Source organism: Eublepharis macularius, chromosome 4 (genome assembly GCF_028583425.1).
Source record: "Eublepharis macularius isolate TG4126 chromosome 4, MPM_Emac_v1.0, whole genome shotgun sequence".
Taxonomy (NCBI): domain Eukaryota; kingdom Metazoa; phylum Chordata; class Lepidosauria; order Squamata; family Eublepharidae; genus Eublepharis; species Eublepharis macularius.
Genome location: NC_072793.1, coordinates 145,136,052 through 145,154,535, shown reverse-complemented (window position 1 = coordinate 145,154,535; position 18,484 = coordinate 145,136,052). Strand labels below are relative to the sequence as shown.

At 41.0% G+C, this 18,484-nt stretch overlaps 1 protein-coding gene and 1 non-coding gene across 21 annotated transcripts in view; both read right to left on the bottom strand.

Moving 5' to 3' along the window:
- Positions 1 to 18,484, bottom strand: part of MAGI1 (membrane associated guanylate kinase, WW and PDZ domain containing 1) — a 592,830-nt gene that overhangs the window by 356,253 nt on the left and 218,093 nt on the right. The window lies entirely within an intron of this gene.
- Positions 3,716 to 3,850, bottom strand: LOC129329497 (small nucleolar RNA SNORA5). The gene has a single exon (XR_008596985.1). It is a non-coding gene; the product is annotated as a small nucleolar RNA SNORA5 (small nucleolar RNA).

Genomic DNA, 18,484 nt, shown 5'->3' with positions numbered 1-18,484 from the left:
AGACCAGTGGCTGAAACCAAATGTAATAAGAAGCACTGGAATGGCTTTCCTCTTCCTCCCGCAGTGGAATGAACACACTCTTTTATTTTTATTTTTCAAAGTTAGCAAAGTGCTGAAACGCTACTCCTAACTTCTACTGGCTTTAAAAGCCAGGTAAGGGTTAAACGGCTGCTTTTCTTCCCCTCTCCATGTCTTTTGCGAGAGGGTTTTGCACAGCCAATTTAAAAAGGGCAGCAAAGCAGCAGTATTTTAACCCTTTCCTGGCTTGGCTTTTTAAAAAAATAGAGCAGTACATGTTTTCCCCCAGAACTCTGCCACCAATTGCCTCTCCAGTGGGCAGGGGCAGCCCAAGCAGCAAAAGGGGGTGGGGAATGGGTTCCAACATTGCAACGTTTATACACATGTTCAAAGTTTTTTTTAAAAAAAAAGTATGATGTCTATTGCAAAGCCCTGAAAGCCTGAAACTGCACCGAGGCTTCAAAGCCAGTCTAAAATGAAAAATGCCAAATTGAAACTGTGGCTGACAGTGTGAAAAGAGTGGGTGTCAAACCAAAGCCATTGTGATAGTGGCAACTGCTCAGAAATGGCGCTTTAAACCGTAAGTGTGAAAGGGGCCTAACTCTTGCTACAATGTATTGGCTTAGTCAAAGCAACTTTCAAAACTCAATTAAAACAGTCTGCAGTTAACAGGGGCTGTGTTACCCTATCATGGGCCTCAATGGGCATCTTAGCTGCCATTAACAGAATTATAATGAACTGAAGATCAGTCCCATCAACTGCATTTTTAAAAAAACCCAACCTAATTAATTTGGGATCTGAAGGGACTGGACACCCAGTCATCTCACTACTCATACAGAATATGTGAAAAGGATCTAGGGGTCTTAAGACGATACACTGACCATGAGTCAGCAGTGTGATGAAATAGATAAAAAGGCAAATGTGGTTTTGGGCTATAGCCACAGAAGCATAGTGTCCAGATCATGTGAAATGATGGTATCACTCTAATCTGCTCTTGCGGGGGGAGGGATTTGTGAATTTCCTGCATTGTGCAGGGGTCTGGATGATCCCAGAGGTCCCTTCCAACCCTATGATTCTATGCCTAAATTCCTGAACAAGAAACAAAATATATGGGACAGGCACATGGCAGCACTCAACAAAACTCAGAGGCTTTTAAAATTATTCCTTTAATGCATATGAGTTTTACCTTATTCAAGACTAATACTTGCAAAAAAAAATAGCTAGATCTCACTTTTTCTGCCTAATACAACACAAGAGAATAATTTTTAATTCCTTGGTTAATTACTAGGGGTCTGTGTAGTGAAAATTCCAAACCACAAAAAGTATGAAAATAACTGGTTTTGGACCTTATTTGTGACTCTGGAACAGACATGCTGGTCCCAGCTGCTTGGTAGTCCTCTTCTGAATATTCTGTGATTTTTTTTTTAAATTCAAGTATTTCAGCAGTGTTATCCAATACTACCTGTGACCAGTAATGTAAAGATTTGCAAAAAAGTAAAAGTAGTTATTTTTTTCTGTAGTTTACATTGTAAAAGCACAGCCTACAAACAGTATTCAGACCCACCAGAAAAATACAACACATGCTACGTTCAGCAAAAGACAGTAGAGACCCCCTCACCTCTGCAGGAGTATACAGTATACCCTGCAGCTGTAGACAAGTTTACATTGGGACCACAAAGCATAGCATCCAGACAAGAATAAAAGAACATGAAAGACACTGCAGACTTGGCCATCCAGAAAAATCAGCAGTGGCTGAACATAGCCTAACTCAAACAGGACACAGTATCCTATTCCAGGACACTAAAATACTTGACAACACTTCCAACTACTTCGTCAGATTGCACAGGGAAGCCCTTGAAATTCATAAGCATAAACACAATTTCAATAGGAAAGAAGAGACTTTAAGAATGAATAGAGCATGGCTTCCAGCCCTGCAAAACACCAGGCTAACAAAATACTCCACATCCCACAATAGCCCTGCAGAGAAGATTAGCATATCAAGCACCAATCCATATGCAAAAGAATCTCCACGGACGCCTCCCTCCATTAGCATTCCACACCCTGGGAAACTCCTACAGGATGACTCAGCCCAAACCCATTTTCCTAAGTAGATATAAATTACCTGCCAACATCTTCTCCACACTGTGACACTGAGAGATCTCTGTCTTTTGGTGCTACACCTCTGAAGATGCCAGCCACAGCTGCTGGCGAAACGTCAGGAACTACAATGCCAAGACCATGGCTATACAGCCCAGAAAATCCACAACAACCATCGTTCTCCAGCCGTGAAAGCCTTCGACAATATATCTTTACATTGTTTATTGTATATTGAAGCCATTTAAGCTTGCAGAACAGTAGAACAAGGAAGGCTGACTGACCAGACAAGGGTGTCTGGTGGCACATGAAGGGTAAGGCATCTGGGCAGGCAGACCACAGGAGAACCTTGAGGCAGATTTGCTTGGACAGGGGATAAGATTTGGAGAGTGGTAGGCAAGAAAGGGAGAGTGGGCTCCAAGGGAAAATCTGACAAAGCAGGGCAGGCATTGAGAGGAAAGCAAAATGCCACCCCACATCCTAAAGGACTGGAATGCCTCACACATTTATGCAATACTAGCGGCTACAATTTGCAAAAGCCCGGAGCCTCTCTCTCCTCCACCCCCTAAGGAACACTGTGCTCTCCCTATGCTTTTTATTAGCAAAATGCTGGCTTCCTTCTAAAAGCGAAACCAATAAAGGCAAAGATTGCAATAAGAAAAGAAACCAGAACAAAATGACAATCATTTTTTTCATTATATGCTGTTTAGATGGGAAATTTGTTTCATTTTCCTATTAACTATGATAATTACAAAACACTCCATTTTTGTAATTGCTATAATTAATAACAAAAGAAACAGACAAGTCTATTAGATAAAGAGAAAAGGTTCACTATCCATTTTCATTTTACATCACACGTAAGCATCTGCCATCCCCACCTCAACTGCAACAGTCTTTTTTCTAAAAAGTTCTATAAAGTGCCACACCTTTTAGCCTTTCCCCATAAGGAAAATGAAACAATTCCTTGTTCACTTTACATCAAATCAAATTTAAACTTTCTTGTGTTAATTCTACCTCTCAATGAACATAATAAAGAGTTTTCTTCTCTGTTCTTGTAGCTGATTCTGACTCCCAGAAAGATCATTCCCACGGGGGAGGAAAGTCAGAAGAGCTGGAGTAAGGAAGGACAAGGAGATAAAATCACCTTTCCTTCCTTTTACACAACAGCAATCCCAGTTGCTCAGCTGAGATTTCCCTATAGAGCTTCTAATTTTTCCTACATTTTGGAAGGACCTTCTGCTAGTACACTATGTACATTTATTTACATTTTTATAGTCTGCCTTTTTCACTGAGACTAAAGGCAGATTACACAGAGTAAGTAAGCACCCAAATGATGCAACAGGATTTGTATTGCAGAAATGTGAAACAGAGCAGAAACAAAGCATAAGTATTAATATAACATGTTAAACAAGTGAGAGGCAGCCCACATCCAGGCAATTATTTACATTGTTGACTTGTTCATTGTTGAGATGATGTTGGGCTACACAAAGACCTTGCTGCTGATCGTTCTCCTGCCAACAAAATGGCTTCCTTTTGGAGACACCACTTCCTATTGGTTGCTGAGACCTGGAACACCTATGTAGACCTGCAAAGAGAGACTGGAGGCTGAAAGCAGCAAAACTATCCCCAGAGCCCACAAAGACCTCTGAGGCCCATGAGCTACAGACATTTACTGTGGCAACTGTTTGGAGCAGTCCTCACCACGGTAAAGGCGAGCAATGAATTTGACACAGCTGCAGACTGTAAAGAGCTGAGGTGCCACATGTCCTGACTTTCACTGCATGCTGGGGGAGACAGCAGGAGAGCAAGAAAAGATCACTCCACGATGGAGAGGACTCCTTTTTAGTACAGAAAAGCCCCTCCCTTTCCTATCACATGACTGTGCTGTCATGTGGCTCCTTGACCCATGCTGCCACCTGAAATTAAAATCCTTGGGTCTGTAAAGGTTGAAGAATGCTTCTCTATATGATTAACAGAGGACAATATGTTACATTGATCTTGCGCATTCATCCTTATAACCATAAAATCACAGGAGTTTTCCATAAATCAATTACAATTATTCTAACTTATCCGGATTCCATCATTATGCAACCTCACAATCAGCTCCTCAGGATTATAAAACTGGGTGGCTGCTTCAATTCTAAGACTGGTATAGCACCAGTAGCGCCTTCATTTTCACTTTGCATGAACAGCTTAAGGAGGTCAGAGACACAGTTGGATCTAGCCAGTTTTTCAGCTGGTGAAAAAGGAATGACCACCAAGAATGCTACTCTGGGGATCATGGGATCTGCATGGACAATTTGTCCCACAAATGTCATGTGGGACAAGAACTGTGGTAAGAATAGGAACTGGACAGGATTGAGGGGAACAGCTGTTTTACTAGCCTTAAGCCTCCCAAGAAGCAATAGCATTTCAATACTTTATTCCTGCTTATAAACACCCCTGTTAGTCAAGTGACTATCACTCTCATTTTACAAACCAGGTTGAAAATCAATGGATTTTTCAATATCAAGACAATGCGCTAAATCTTAATGCAGTTCTCCATAATCCTGCCCCCAATTGCCAGTTTCTTTACTACAACAGCCACTTTGAACATTATACGGAATGACCATATGGATCAGATAACTCTTGATGTGAACATCTCAGGCAGACTGGTGTGACATTACTGGATGACATAATTATTAAGTTACATTATGCAAGAACTGGCCTCAGTTGTAACTCAGTTATAACAATCCTGGAACAGGAAAGGTTTTAAAGCAGGAGCAACATGCCTGAAATCAAAGATGACAAGAGCAAACAAACTCTGCGGCTAGTCTGACTGAACAGAGCACAAGCTAAACACACAAGAAAAACTTGCTTTAAGGGCTAAGAAAAATCTGTGAAGATCATGCTTGAAAAGGCCACTCTCCAACAAAAATTATATTGTCGAAGGCTTTCACGGCCGGAGAACGATGGTTGTTGTGGGTTTTCCGGGCTGTATTGCCGTGGTCTTGGCATTGTAGTTCCTGACGTTTCGCCAGCAGCTGTGGCTGGCATCTTCAGAGGTGTAGCACCAAAAGACAGAGATCTCTCAATGTCACAGTGTGTCACACTGCTGGTGAAACGTCAGGAACTACAATGCCAAGACCATGGCAATACAGCCCGGAAAACCCACAACAACCAAAAATTATATCCACAATCTATTGGACAAAGATGTAAGTTACAAAATCCATACAAAATTTGAACATGCTATATGTTAATATATCCCTGATCCCTTTATAAAGACACTACGGCTTTTCCTCCCCTTGATTCATTAATGAAAAGATACAATAATACATAGCAAAACTTCCATGTAATCAAAATCTATCCCTCACCATCTATAAATCCACTGTTTCACAGTAAGGAGAGCATTCCTTGAGTTAATTAATATTAATTATAATGTTAGATTCAACATAACAAAAACTAAAGTGAAATTTTTGCCCACTGAAAATTTATTTTCAAGATTTGTTAAATTACTCTGAATTTGTTTTGCATTGCATGGGTTGGATCCAGTGACATATCAGTGGAAGGTGCCAATGGTTGCAGAACGTCCCTACTTTCACCTCTCCATTTATACACCCCATTTCATACCCGCCATATCAATGACACCCCTCAAAGGTTCTGACCCTTCAATATTGACATGTCTCTCTTTGTATAAATCAAGAACAAGACTTTCTGTTGGGACAGCACTGGAAAATCATGTTTAGCATAAATATATATACAAGGAAAACTAACCATTTCTGCGGACACTTGGGGGAGGGCATACTGGAAGAGGGGAGAGAAGATAGGAGGACCATTGCCTTTATATTCCTAGGGCTATGCTCCATCAAAGACCACAAACATTGACAGGAGATATTTAGATTAAACTCCCAAATGGGACAGAACTTTGGGAATACCTTAGTCCCAGTTACTGGGCAAACACTACACCAGCAGGAAGTGAGCACACAAGGCTGGCACCAACTGGGCTGATAAGAGGAGGGCAAAACTGGAGCATTTCCTCCCACAACCTCTCAATATGTCTTGACCCAGTATGTGCATATGTTGTACAGGACTCATATAATTTCTTCTCACATTTAATAGCAAATACTAGATTCCCAACTATATATTTACTACTGACATGCAAAGCAGCAAAGTAGAAAATTTTAGGGTGAGAAGGGACAGGCAAAGGGTGCTGCTTCCTCAGTTGTAACTCTGAATCCCTTCTCTCCAGCTGCTGACTGGTTGTCCAAACTACAGTGCTCCATTCAGTCCAGGGAAAGCATGATCCAGAGACTGTGCACATCATTCCCAAGAGTGAGAGTAGCATCTCTTAGTATTTAATAACATCTTCCACTGAGATTGACCAACCAGTTACAGCTGTAGCACTCTGACCACAGTGGGGCTTTCTTCCAAGCAAGGGAAATTTGACAATCAAGAGGACATCCATGAATATTTACTTCTAAAGTAAAAGCATACAGAGACACAGATCCATCACCAAGCCATCACAAAGTCAGTAAAGTCTTTAAAAGCACCTATCTGGCATGATTAATAGAACTACAGGAGTACTTCAGAGTTCATCCACATTATAAAAGTATACCTAAGAATCAACTAAATTAATTCTTCCTTGTGAATTTTCAGGAGCCAGTTAATGCCCTTCATAGCTGAGTAACCGCTAGTCTATCTCTTGATTCAGATCTTACTTTCTATCTAATTTAGACTTTATAGACTCAAGAATAAGCAGATGATTCACATGCAATTTAAACCTTTTCCCCTTTAAAATCATTTAATTGTTGAATCTTAATGGGAAAGTTTAAAGGTGAATTATGGTACTGGATAAAGAAGCATATAAGAAGATAATGTATTTGATACCTAGGACATTAGCATCCATTTTCACTTGATCAGAAATTACATCAGAAATTACATTTCTTATAATGTATTGGTTTGATACCTTCCAAAGTGAGACACTGCAGTTAAGAGTTTAATTTAATTCAGAATCGAGTACAAGATGATATGGTTGACAAGATGGTGTCACAAAACAATCATATATCTGACCCACATTTAAAGCCTTAAAACAAATCCAGTTGCAAAACAAAACAAAAATACATAATTGCCAAGCTTCAGAATGCTTGTTTACACAATCAAGGATGTCCAAGGTTATTAACTTCTTAGGTTTTAGAAATCTCAGAGGATTCCAGACACATTAGTTCGCACAATGGGCCAATTCATACACTTTTAGTTGTGGGATGGGAGCTTATGAAATGCAGTTGATCTACAAGGAACCGTTACACCGCAGTAGCAACTTCTTGACTGCTGATAACACATTGATTTGGTTATTGGGTGTGATATTTTTGCAACTGAAATCTATCAGGTATACTCCAATCTGAATAAATAGATAAAGAACTGCAGGTATCTGTGTCATGTCTGGTCTTTTTATGGATAACTTCAGTTTGGACAACTGCAGATTTCAACAGGACTCCTCACGGTATTAGATTCAGCTGAGGAGCCTCCATTTGCTGTTCAATACATCTTAAAACAATTTGCAGTTAAGAAAGCCAGAGAAATAATTAGCAGCAGCAATACAAGGATACACCACAAAAGAAATTAGCAGTGTGTGAACATTCCATCAAAATTAATGGGGGAGGGTCATGCAAAATTGTCAGAGAATTGGTTTTCTGTGTTGCGTAACCTACACAAACAGCACTGCACAGAGAAACAGTACAAGAGAGCCAATTTTAAACAACCCTATATTGTATTTGATATTGACCTCTGTTGCCTCCATAAGCATTGGCCCTAAGGAAGATGTTTGATTGTGTGGGTGACAAATGGAGAGTGGCTTTTTTATGCACCAAGCCATTGCACATGTGATTTGCATCATGCTCCCGAACATGCCACCAGAGATGCTAGAGAGCAGAATAGGAAAAGCCATGCTATTGGGGCTAAATCCATGCGGACAGATGGTACATGTCATCCCACAAAATGGACTGGTACCTCAGGCAGAGACGGCTGACAAGCCTTAGTTATCCACTCTGCTCCCTGACTTTGCGTACCAGTCCTTCCCACGCTTGCCTAAATGACTCTTGAGAATCATACTTCATCATCACTTGAGCCATTCCTACCTAAACCCACTGAATATATACACTGTAAGTCTGACCTCTGCCCAGTTCCTATTCTTGTCTGCCATACTGTTTGTAAGTAGGGTTGCCAGGCCTCTGCCCTCAACCCTGGAGTTTTTATAGGCAGGGCACAGGGAGAGGAGGTGTTGAATGGCATTGCAACATCACTTCCAGAAAACCTGGAAATTACATCACAATGTTTTAGAAAGTCCTAGAAATTGTATGGGTTTAGTATAGAATTTTGTGGAATTCCTAGAACATTATGACATCAACTGATGTCCCTTTTCCTCCACTGTCATTTAAGCACCAGCAGGTAAAGGGGCAGCATAATCAGAACTGGACAAATGGATAGCCTATTTATAAAGCCAGCACACTGTCAAAAAGCAGCTACTGTTATTTCTACTACTGAAATAATCTCTAAACCAGCCTGATTTTTTTTTTTTTGGCTTCATTAACAACTGGAGATGCAACTGTTCTGTTTGTTTGCATAACCTATGCGTAGCCTTTAATGTCAACAACTTTTATATGAGTCAACTAAGACATTCTCCCCCGGGATGCAGGGGAATGAACACAAGCAGCTATCCTCCCAACTGCCTTATCCACTTAGTAGAATGAACCCATTCCCCCTTAGCTACTCACTTTAGAAATAGGGCTACTAAAACTTAGAGGCAGCTGTCCACCGAAAGGGGGAAAAAATATGGAACCATAAATTTGTAATGTCTTTCCTTGGGAAAAAAAGTTAATTCTTGGTTTCCCCTATGCAACCAAGTGTGCATTCTTCCTTCCTTTAATTAAAAGAAAATGCTGAAGTTGGTTAACACTGACCCAGCTGCACTCCTGTTTTTGCAAAGCCTTTTGCCAAACATAAATCCTGCCAGATTAATGAACGTGGTACAGGACTGGTCATCACTACTAGCCTGTCAATCGCCTCACAGTTTGTATTTTACCCTGTGCTGCCTTAATAACAAACAGCTGCTTTTGACCCTGAGAGGAAAGAAGGAGACAGAGCCACTCAAAACCTACAGAACTTCATCAGAACCAGGCAGAAAGGACAAACACACATGCACTCAAGATGGTGGTTTTGTGCCATCGACGCACACTTTGTCCTTCAGCTCAGGGCTTGAAGCATTTCAACAGCTCAGCCTGCCTACTTGAAAGGAAAGAGGCAGGCCCAATAACAGAACCAAGACAAACACACACACACACAACCACACACACAACCACACCTCAGCTTGTGGCTTTTATTGAGAAGGGATACATCAGTGCCAAAAACAGTCACCTCTTATGGTTGGAGCAAGCTTTCAACTCTCCCTTTTACAGCTGGCAATGGGACAAGTAAGAGATGGAAGTGGACCTTTATAGATATTGCTGCCGGCATTCACAGGTCATAAACTCCTCAAAGCTTTTGGGTGGAAGAAGAAAAGAGGAGGAGGGTAGGAAATCTGCTGGCTGTTGCTGTTCAACGTTGCATGCGTATCTCCGTTTTCTTCCGCCCACCACTGACAATACACGCTACCTGAATATGTTTTGGGCTCCAGGAAGAGGTGAATGAAAATCTACCTAGTTTGCAGCTATCACTAAATCTCTGAGCAAGCCAATACATGGATTTCTCATCCAACAGCCTGAAAACATGCTTAATTATCGACACCTTAAAATAAAGCATTGTTTAGGTTTGCATTGTGCTAATCATTGCTAATGTGTTACATTTTATGCAGATTTTATGCCATATTTAACTTTTAATCAGGAAGTTGCCACTATTTATATAGTAGTAATAGGACTAGGCATGGTATAGCCTAATCTCATCAGACCTTGGAAGCAAAGCAGGGTCAGTACTTGGATGGGAAACCACTGAGGAAGACTCTGCAGAGGAAGATGCTGGCAAACCACCTCTGCTTCTCACTTCCCTTGAAAGCCCCTTGCTGGGGCCACCATAAGTTAGTTGTGACTTGATGGCACTTCGTACAGAACTAGCATCATTTATAAGTGAGGCTGAGAGAGAGAATGACTGGCCCAAGATCACCTGGTGAGTTTTGCCATGGTGAACAGGACTTTCAATCTCAATCTCCCTAACCCTGGTCTGGTGTTCCAAACACTCTGCCACACTGATCATCCCACACTTCTTATACTACTGGAAAAGTGCAAAAAATCAGCACTTGTTGTCTTGTAATTATTGGTACTAGTCAAATAAATAAATGATCAAGATCTTCAGCAGCCATCGTCTGGTAAGGTATGCTCGTTAGACCAGGAATGGTCAAGTTGTGAATTCTCAAGAGCACACTGGAATCATTAGGCATCTCTGAAAACAGAAATGCTCCCTTACCAATGGTCTTCACGAACAGATCTTAAATGTTACACTTGGCTCATGTGGTAAGGCATTCTGAGCCTTTAAGTGACAGTACAGCATTTGGGGATGGACTATACCACTTTCCTAGCAATAGCTTATTCCATTTTTCCCCATTTGATATCTCGCTTTCATCATTAATGTAACTTGGGCTCTAGCAGTGGGGAGAAAGGACCCATCATCTCTTAAGACTAAGTTAGTACACCACAGCCCTGTTTCCACAGATCATTTTATTTTAAAAGAACAATACTTACAAGTAGGATCCCTAATTTTGCAAGCTAGAACATTTTTTGCATCATTTGGCAGCTTACAAATGAAAACCAAGTGGAAGCATCTGTCAAGTCCCAAAGGCAGCCCGGCTTAGCAGAATGCAATTTCTTACCTGAAAAACAAAAAAATACACATTTTACATTCAATTCTGTAGAATTTAATAACACATTTACTATCTTAAAACATATGCAAAAATCAGCCCTTCCTGTCAAGCTGACAAAGGTGTCTGCATCATCTGTTTTAGAAAGCATTTAAAATCTATGCACATCCACCAATTATTTAAAAGCATTTATTTCTTTCAAAAGAGGAGGTGGGAGAAGATGCATAATCAATATGTTCCCCCACTGGAGATGCATCTTTTAAGTTCAGTACTTAAACCGTTGCTACATTTTTCATGCTTCCATTTTTCACATTTATAGAAAACAGAAATATATTCATTGAAATTGCTGTTCATCTGAAACAGATTCCAGGTAAGTTTGGGTGAATTTGCAAGGCAGAACGTGTTGTACACCATTAGGTTCATAGTGGTTTAAGAAATAAATAACCTTCTGCTAAGGTTTCTTTTCACATCTTACAGAAGGAGAGTGCTGCTTTGCCACCATTTTAAACATGGGCATCATGAGCCAAGACATGCACTGAAGCTCCCACTTTAGCCTCAAACCAGAAGCATGAAAAGCATTATCTGGGTGGGCAAGAAAGACAGAAACAGTTTGTTCTGCGATCAATGCCTTAAGTATTCCTTATTTTCCCCTTGTACTGTGTGGGAAACCCACAGGTTATACGTTACTTTCAGGGTTCAAGTGTAAAAATGAGAGTGGAAGTGACACATGAAAATCTCTAGGTAGAAACGTCCAAAATTGCCGAAGTACAAAGCAGTCAAAACAGAAAGCCAATAAGACAAAATGAGTCAAGCAGGTGACAATTCAGTGGTTTCACATTTTCCAAGTTCACCGAGGGCTGCTTGATTTGCCTCAAGAAATTTAACAATACAAAGCAGACAAGACAGAGAAGACCTACCCCCACCATCTTTTTTTAAAAAAGCATTTACAAATATTTGCAACATTAAAGTCCCTGCCTGAAAAACAGATTTAAACCTCAGGGCAGCTACACCCTTTGCTGCAAACCCAACTGCTGCATTGCAGATGGCCACTGAATAAAGAGAGCAAACACAAGTTCTTTGGATGTAACTATTATATTAAACACGAGGGATCTGAAACATGCAAAATAATTAACCAAACAGATCTAATACACTGTGGGTGATAACGATGCAGGATGCAGAGGAGTAAGGTCTCATCTATTCAAGCATCCCTGAACAACCAGGTGAGTCTGGATTCAAAATCTCTGAACAAACTGCAGGACTGTTCAGACTCCTTCTTGACAAACACAGCAGGGGCTGAGGGGAGCATGCCAGAGCCCTTCTCCCTAGCCATGAGGTCTTTGGGTCAAGAATCATGATAGCCCCGAGAGGTATTCTTGCTCCGGTTTAAACAGGGTCAGAAGCCCTTCACCTTTTATTTGATGCTTCAAGGCTTAATGGTTTTAGAATCACTGCTTTACTCACACACTGCAATTGCTGGTTACAACCTGGTTTTCTACCATCACCACCAAACTAGCTAGATCCTTAGCAAATCACTTCTATAACCTGCATAGTGAAATAGGCAAACAAACAAACCTGAATCAAAGTCAATCAGATTCATGGGGTCCGGAAAGGCAACCAGCAGTAGCACATGCTACAAAGTAGGGAGGGAGATATGTTTTGAGAGATGAGGCTGCAGGCAGGGCTACATTCCATTTTTATAGCCTTTAGGGTTGCCAGCTCTGGTTTGGGAAATTCTTGGAGAATTTGGGGGTGAAGCCTGGGAATGGTAGCATTTGGGGAGTGGATGGAGCATAGCAGTCTATAATGCCATACAGCCCACCTTCCAAAACTGACATTTTCTACAGGGGAACTGATCTCTATGGCCTGAAGATCAGCTATAATTCTAGGAGCTCTCCAGCCACACTCTGAAGATTGGCAATCAGCCTTCCTCCATTGGCTTTTTAAAATAAGGCCACCTACAGGGACTCGATCTCTAAGGGCGAGCTCACTAAACCCCATCCTCACACCCAACCCCCTTGTGGGGATAGGTAGGAACAGCATATTCACCTGCTTAACAGCAAGTATGTGAAGTGTGCCTTTAAGCTCCCAGGTACCACAACTGGGCATGGGTCCAAACAACATGCTCGTTATTCACATTTCACATGTTTTGTGGCACATACACATAGCAATCAGTTTTACTGTGTAAAGTGCGGAGCCACCTGACATAGTCTCATGGCAACCTATTCAGAGGCAGATACCCTTCTTTCCTCTGGTGTAGAAGAGTTTCTGATCAAGACATTTGCAGTATAAACCCAGACAGCTTTATGAGTTTGGAATGACGCCAAGCAATCATCGAGCGGTCATGAGCCAATAACTATGCCGCTAAGCTTGCAATGACATGAGCCGATCTAGTAATTAAGTTCATAAATTTTTATTAATCTTGTAAAGTTCCCATTGTGGCATGTAGCAAACATATTAAGTGACTAATAAATACCACAGACAAGGGAGATCAATAGTGTGTCATGAATGCATTACCAGGAAATGAAACACAAGTCAATAGGGTACAAGCAACAGGTGAACTGGTACACATGTGAAGGGGAAGCGAACAGTTTTTTAACTATCCAAAATTCTGTTATTCAAATATATTAGACAATATATTCAAATATATTAGACAAGGCAAACGTGCAAACAATTATTTTATATTAGCTGCTTGTGTGTGTGCACGCCTGTGTGTGTCTGCACACACAAAGGGACTTTTATCATGTATTGGGCAAAGCAAGTTTAGGTTAAACATTAGGGATGCTTGAACAGCCACTGGTGTGGGCCTACGTGCCGTCACAAGCATGACGCCAATCTTTACACAGATTGTTTGTCCACCGTTAGTTTGTGGTGGCTCAACAGGCTTCATCAGTCAGTGATACTTAGGAAAGAATAACCAGCTTTTTGTGCATGCAAAAACACAGCTGCAGCACTGTTCTCCTCCCAGGCGGTTAAACTGGTCACACTTCATCAAAACAGTCCCAAGATTTCTTTATGAGAGGAACAGAATCATAGAATATATTCCTTTACTTTTTCACATTTTGGCAAGGATGGTATTAACTTTGTTGCCACCAAGAGAATACTTCCTCCTATGTCCTTCCCCTTGAGCCCTATAAAAATACATTCTGAACTGGGAAAGGTAGGAAACCCAGCTCTGTGAGCATCATCTATAGGACTTTTTGTTTTGGCACAGATTGGACACTTGTCAGCTTCCCTCAAGTTTTGATGGGAAATGTAGGCAACTTGGCGGAATGTTGGACAAGTGACAGTTGAAAAGTCCACTGGACAGCAGTCAGAGAGCGAAGCTGCGAGACCAGGATGCCTACATTTCCCATCAAAACTTGAGGGAAGCAGACAAGTGTCCAATCTGTGCCTTTTGTCACTTGTGGTTCTGCTCTCAGAGTCTTTCTAGATTTAACTTGAACTTGAGCTGAACAGCCTTCCTTCCGCCCAGGAGGTAAAAAACCTCCTTGCATCAACCTAGGAAAGCCACCAAGGTGCTCACTGTGTTCAGGGTAGTGATGTGCATTCTGCAATCAGAAGGGATCTTCACTTGCCTCAGGCACACAGTTGTGGCCAAGCACAAATGTGACATTTAGCCATGGGCATGAGGTAACAAATCTCATATTTTGCACTGGAGAAAAAAATTAGAAAGTAAGAACAGAACTATTACGAAGTCCTCAATTTTATGGCACAGATAGAAAAGAACTCCAAAACTTGGTAGCCTCGTTACCAATTTTATTAACAGCCACATTTATCAAATATTCTAAAAAGTAGCATCTGCTGGGGGAACGAAAGCACTTAGTAAAAATTTGAATCTATCATGCCTTGTAATTATGCACTTCTCTTTATGAAAACCATTGCTGTACTTTGTAACTATTGTAAAAGCAGCAGTTTCTTAACATTTAATAGCATAGACATTACAAAAATATGCTCAAGATGCACCGTGGAGACCATACCAATCCCCAGTCTGTCTGGACAACTAGGAATCAGTGTGGGGTTTACAGGTACCCAATATTCTGAACGAGTATGCCTTACACCTTAAAGAATCTTGAGACACTGAACCTTTTCCATCCATCTATTTTTAGCCCTGTGTATGAAGCAATCCTGTTTTTCTGCTTACCTGAACATTCTAGCTGGCTGCAGAATTATCTGAGTAAATACAATTGGCATACAGAGACAGAAATATATTTTTGCCCAACTAATTTTAAAGAGGGCTAAAAATATGATCAGGGATTTAAATGGATGGTATTTAATCTCGTCTTAATTTAACTGGATCCCTACAAAAGTGGTTCAGTTGGATAGAAAAAAATCTATGCAAGGCTAGTAGCACATTGAAAGTGCTTTTGGCAAACAATGGGCTTTGAAACATCACTTGTATTCAGATTTTATCTTAACTCTTTTGTACATGGTTATTTATGTACGCAATTATCATATTACTCACGCAAAAGCAAGATGGTTCATTGTCCAAAAGAAAAAGTGAGATTGTTTTTAAGATAACTTTCCTATTGCAAGATATAATTCATACTCCAAAGAGCATTCATCAGTTTCACTCTGAATATCCACGCAATTTTTAAAAAGGTCCTAAGTATCTTTTATTCAGCAATAAATCCCCGTGGCGCACAGTGGTAAGCTGCAGTACTACAATCAAAGCTCTGCTCACGACCTGAGTTCGATCTCCGTAGAAGCCGGGTTCAGGTAGCTGGCTCAAGGTTGACTCAGCCTTCCATCCTTCTGAGGTCGGTAAAATGAGTACCTAGCTTCCTGAGGGTAAAGTGTAGATGACTGGGGAAGGCAATGGCAAACCACCTCGTAAAAAGTCTGCAAAGAAAACGTCATGATGTGATGTCCTCCTATGGGTCAGTAATGACTCGGTGCTTGCACAGGGGACTACCTTTACCTTTACCTAAATCCTACTAACTAGATTAATGAAAAGTGTAGTAGGATTGCATACTTGCTAGGAAGTCTGCAGGATTTATTTTTCAACAGCACAAACACCACTGAGCTTGCTCCCCTTCTGATCCAATCACCCATCTGCTGTCATATTCCTACTCTTCTGACATACACGGAACATAGACACAACTAGGCTAAATTTTACTGGAATTGCCAACAAGAATTTGTGACCACTCAAACCACATGAAGGAACTCCCCAAAACCCCATTTCTCAAATTACCATTAAGTCATTTTTTTTCTTTCTTTATAGTGTGAAAATTCCGATCTTACTTGGGGTTGCAGCTGAACCCAGAGATTTTTTCACTTGTTATCAAGTTGACATGAAACTGCAGACAGGGCATGTCAGGCTGTTTCCCTAAGCATAATGCAGCTCATGCTCCAGTATGGATATGTATCATGATGCTTGGTGCCAGAAAGAAATTTACCAAGCTGAGTCCAATCATGCCTAGCCACTTTGGCTGATTTACACCTGTTAAAGATCCACGTACTAGAGTTAATTGGCAAAAAAGCTGCTCTGCAGTCCCCTTTTCTTTGATGCTTCTGTTCTTCCATTTTGATTTTTGAGGGCACAAAATCTTATGGGAGGGGGACTTATCTTATGAGGGGAATTCTGGGAGGAAATATTTTTATTCATGATTTTGAGGGAATACACAGTCTTATGGGCTGCTAGCAAATTCATCTCCCCTCCTCCCCATGTCATGGTTAAGAATACATAGGCACCAACATAAATCATAGTTAATGCCAAGCATTTCTCCTATTAACTATGATATCTTAATCAGACCTGGCATTAATCACCATTAAAGTCAAAACTGATGTATTCCTCATCATTGAAGAAACTTCGCCAGAGTGGCTACAGTCTAGACCAGGAGTACACAAACCCTGGTACACATGACTAATAGCAGCACACCAGACCATTTTGCTCTACATACAGAATTTGTTCTCCTGCTGAGAGACTGAATCAAGCCCATGAAACATTGACAGGGTCACTGGAGTTTAGCTTAATCTCAGTATTTCTGACAAACTACAACCCCCCTTTCCCCAAACACACACCTTCTGTGCACAAAAATATCTTCACAAGCATATACTGTAGGTGTTTCAGCATTCAGACAAAAAAAAAATCCCTATCCTTTGTCTGTAGTGAACATGTAATCCCATCGCCTGCATCCATTTTCTAATTCGTAGTTAAAAGATCCTCAGCATTATAGAGGCCTCGTGTAACTAAGACCACTTGGGTCCTGTGTGTGTCAAACCCTGGCGTTTCCTCTCTGTATAGCCTGGCATGGTGACTCTCATGTGCCCCATTAGCTGGGCTCTTTGATAGGCTTTGGACCTCATCAAGTGCCCATCCATGCCATACCCTCAGAAGATGAAACGCGTGTTATTCCTCCACTATGTCCTCTTTGTGTATGTCTGTCTCACAATATTGTTTCCTTAGGAAAAGAAACAGTGTGGCCAGGGGGGAAAGAACTTGGAATCTCAGTAGACTGCTGCCTTATTGCCGTTGCCCTGAGAGTCCCAACAGGAGGGCACCTGAAGGACAGTGGAGGAAGCAGAACATGTGAGAATCATTCCACTGCCTCCTCCAGCATCCTTCCAATTCTGTCCAGAGACCTCTGCAGCGGGACACTGACACTTGTTCTTTTTAACCATCTTTTTAACAATGGGGTATAAGAATGTCTTGGGGTATAAGAATGGGGGCTACATGGGGTATAGGAATGTCATGCTACACCCCTTTCAGCATAGCCACAATAGGAAGGATGGGAATAAGAAATCCATGACTGGGGAAAGAAGATCAGAGGAGGAAGATGGTCGCTGCAAAAAGATAGGACTATGGATATCCATTTACCACGATGCCAATAAAAATCTGCTATCGGCCAAACATAGTCAAACATGTGCTGCACAGAAGCAGTACGATTTTTATGTCCACTCTAGAAGTGCCCAGAGAAGACAATGAAAATACGTATCTCTGATTTCTGCCTATTGTCAGTGGCATCCTGAGATATCTTCTTGAAAGCCCATAGAAGCATATGAATCACAAGTCAACTTTGCTGGAGGGTTAATCGCAAAATGAACAACGGTTGCAGTACCAAAAGAAAGCAGAGAGCATTTCATGTGAGACAGATACGGCTGAAGTGTCTTATTTACCAAGCAGCAGCGCTATACATGAAATATGAGGGTCATTTCCAAAGGTGCTAATAAAAGAAACCCAAACTGGCCATCATGTGCTATGAGCTCTGCTACCCCAGGGGAAGGGATAGAAACAATATTTGGAAGAATCTCTCAATGTTTTATTGACACCATTTTTCATTTCAATCTGCCTCTAGTATGTTGTGCAGATCACAGATAGGTATGAAAAAGAGCAAGATCAGCTAAAAAAAAAAGTAGAATTTTCTTTAAGAAGTTCAGGTTATAACTTCAGTATTTTTTATTATGATTCCATGACACTTGCATCAACAGATTGCCCCCTCCCCAGGGTAGTTTTTTTTAAATTCTACCTTAATCAATGACTCAGTTCACAATACACTTTCAAATCAGCATTAACCACAAAACTAACAACTTTTCAAAAGAAGATTTTGCCTT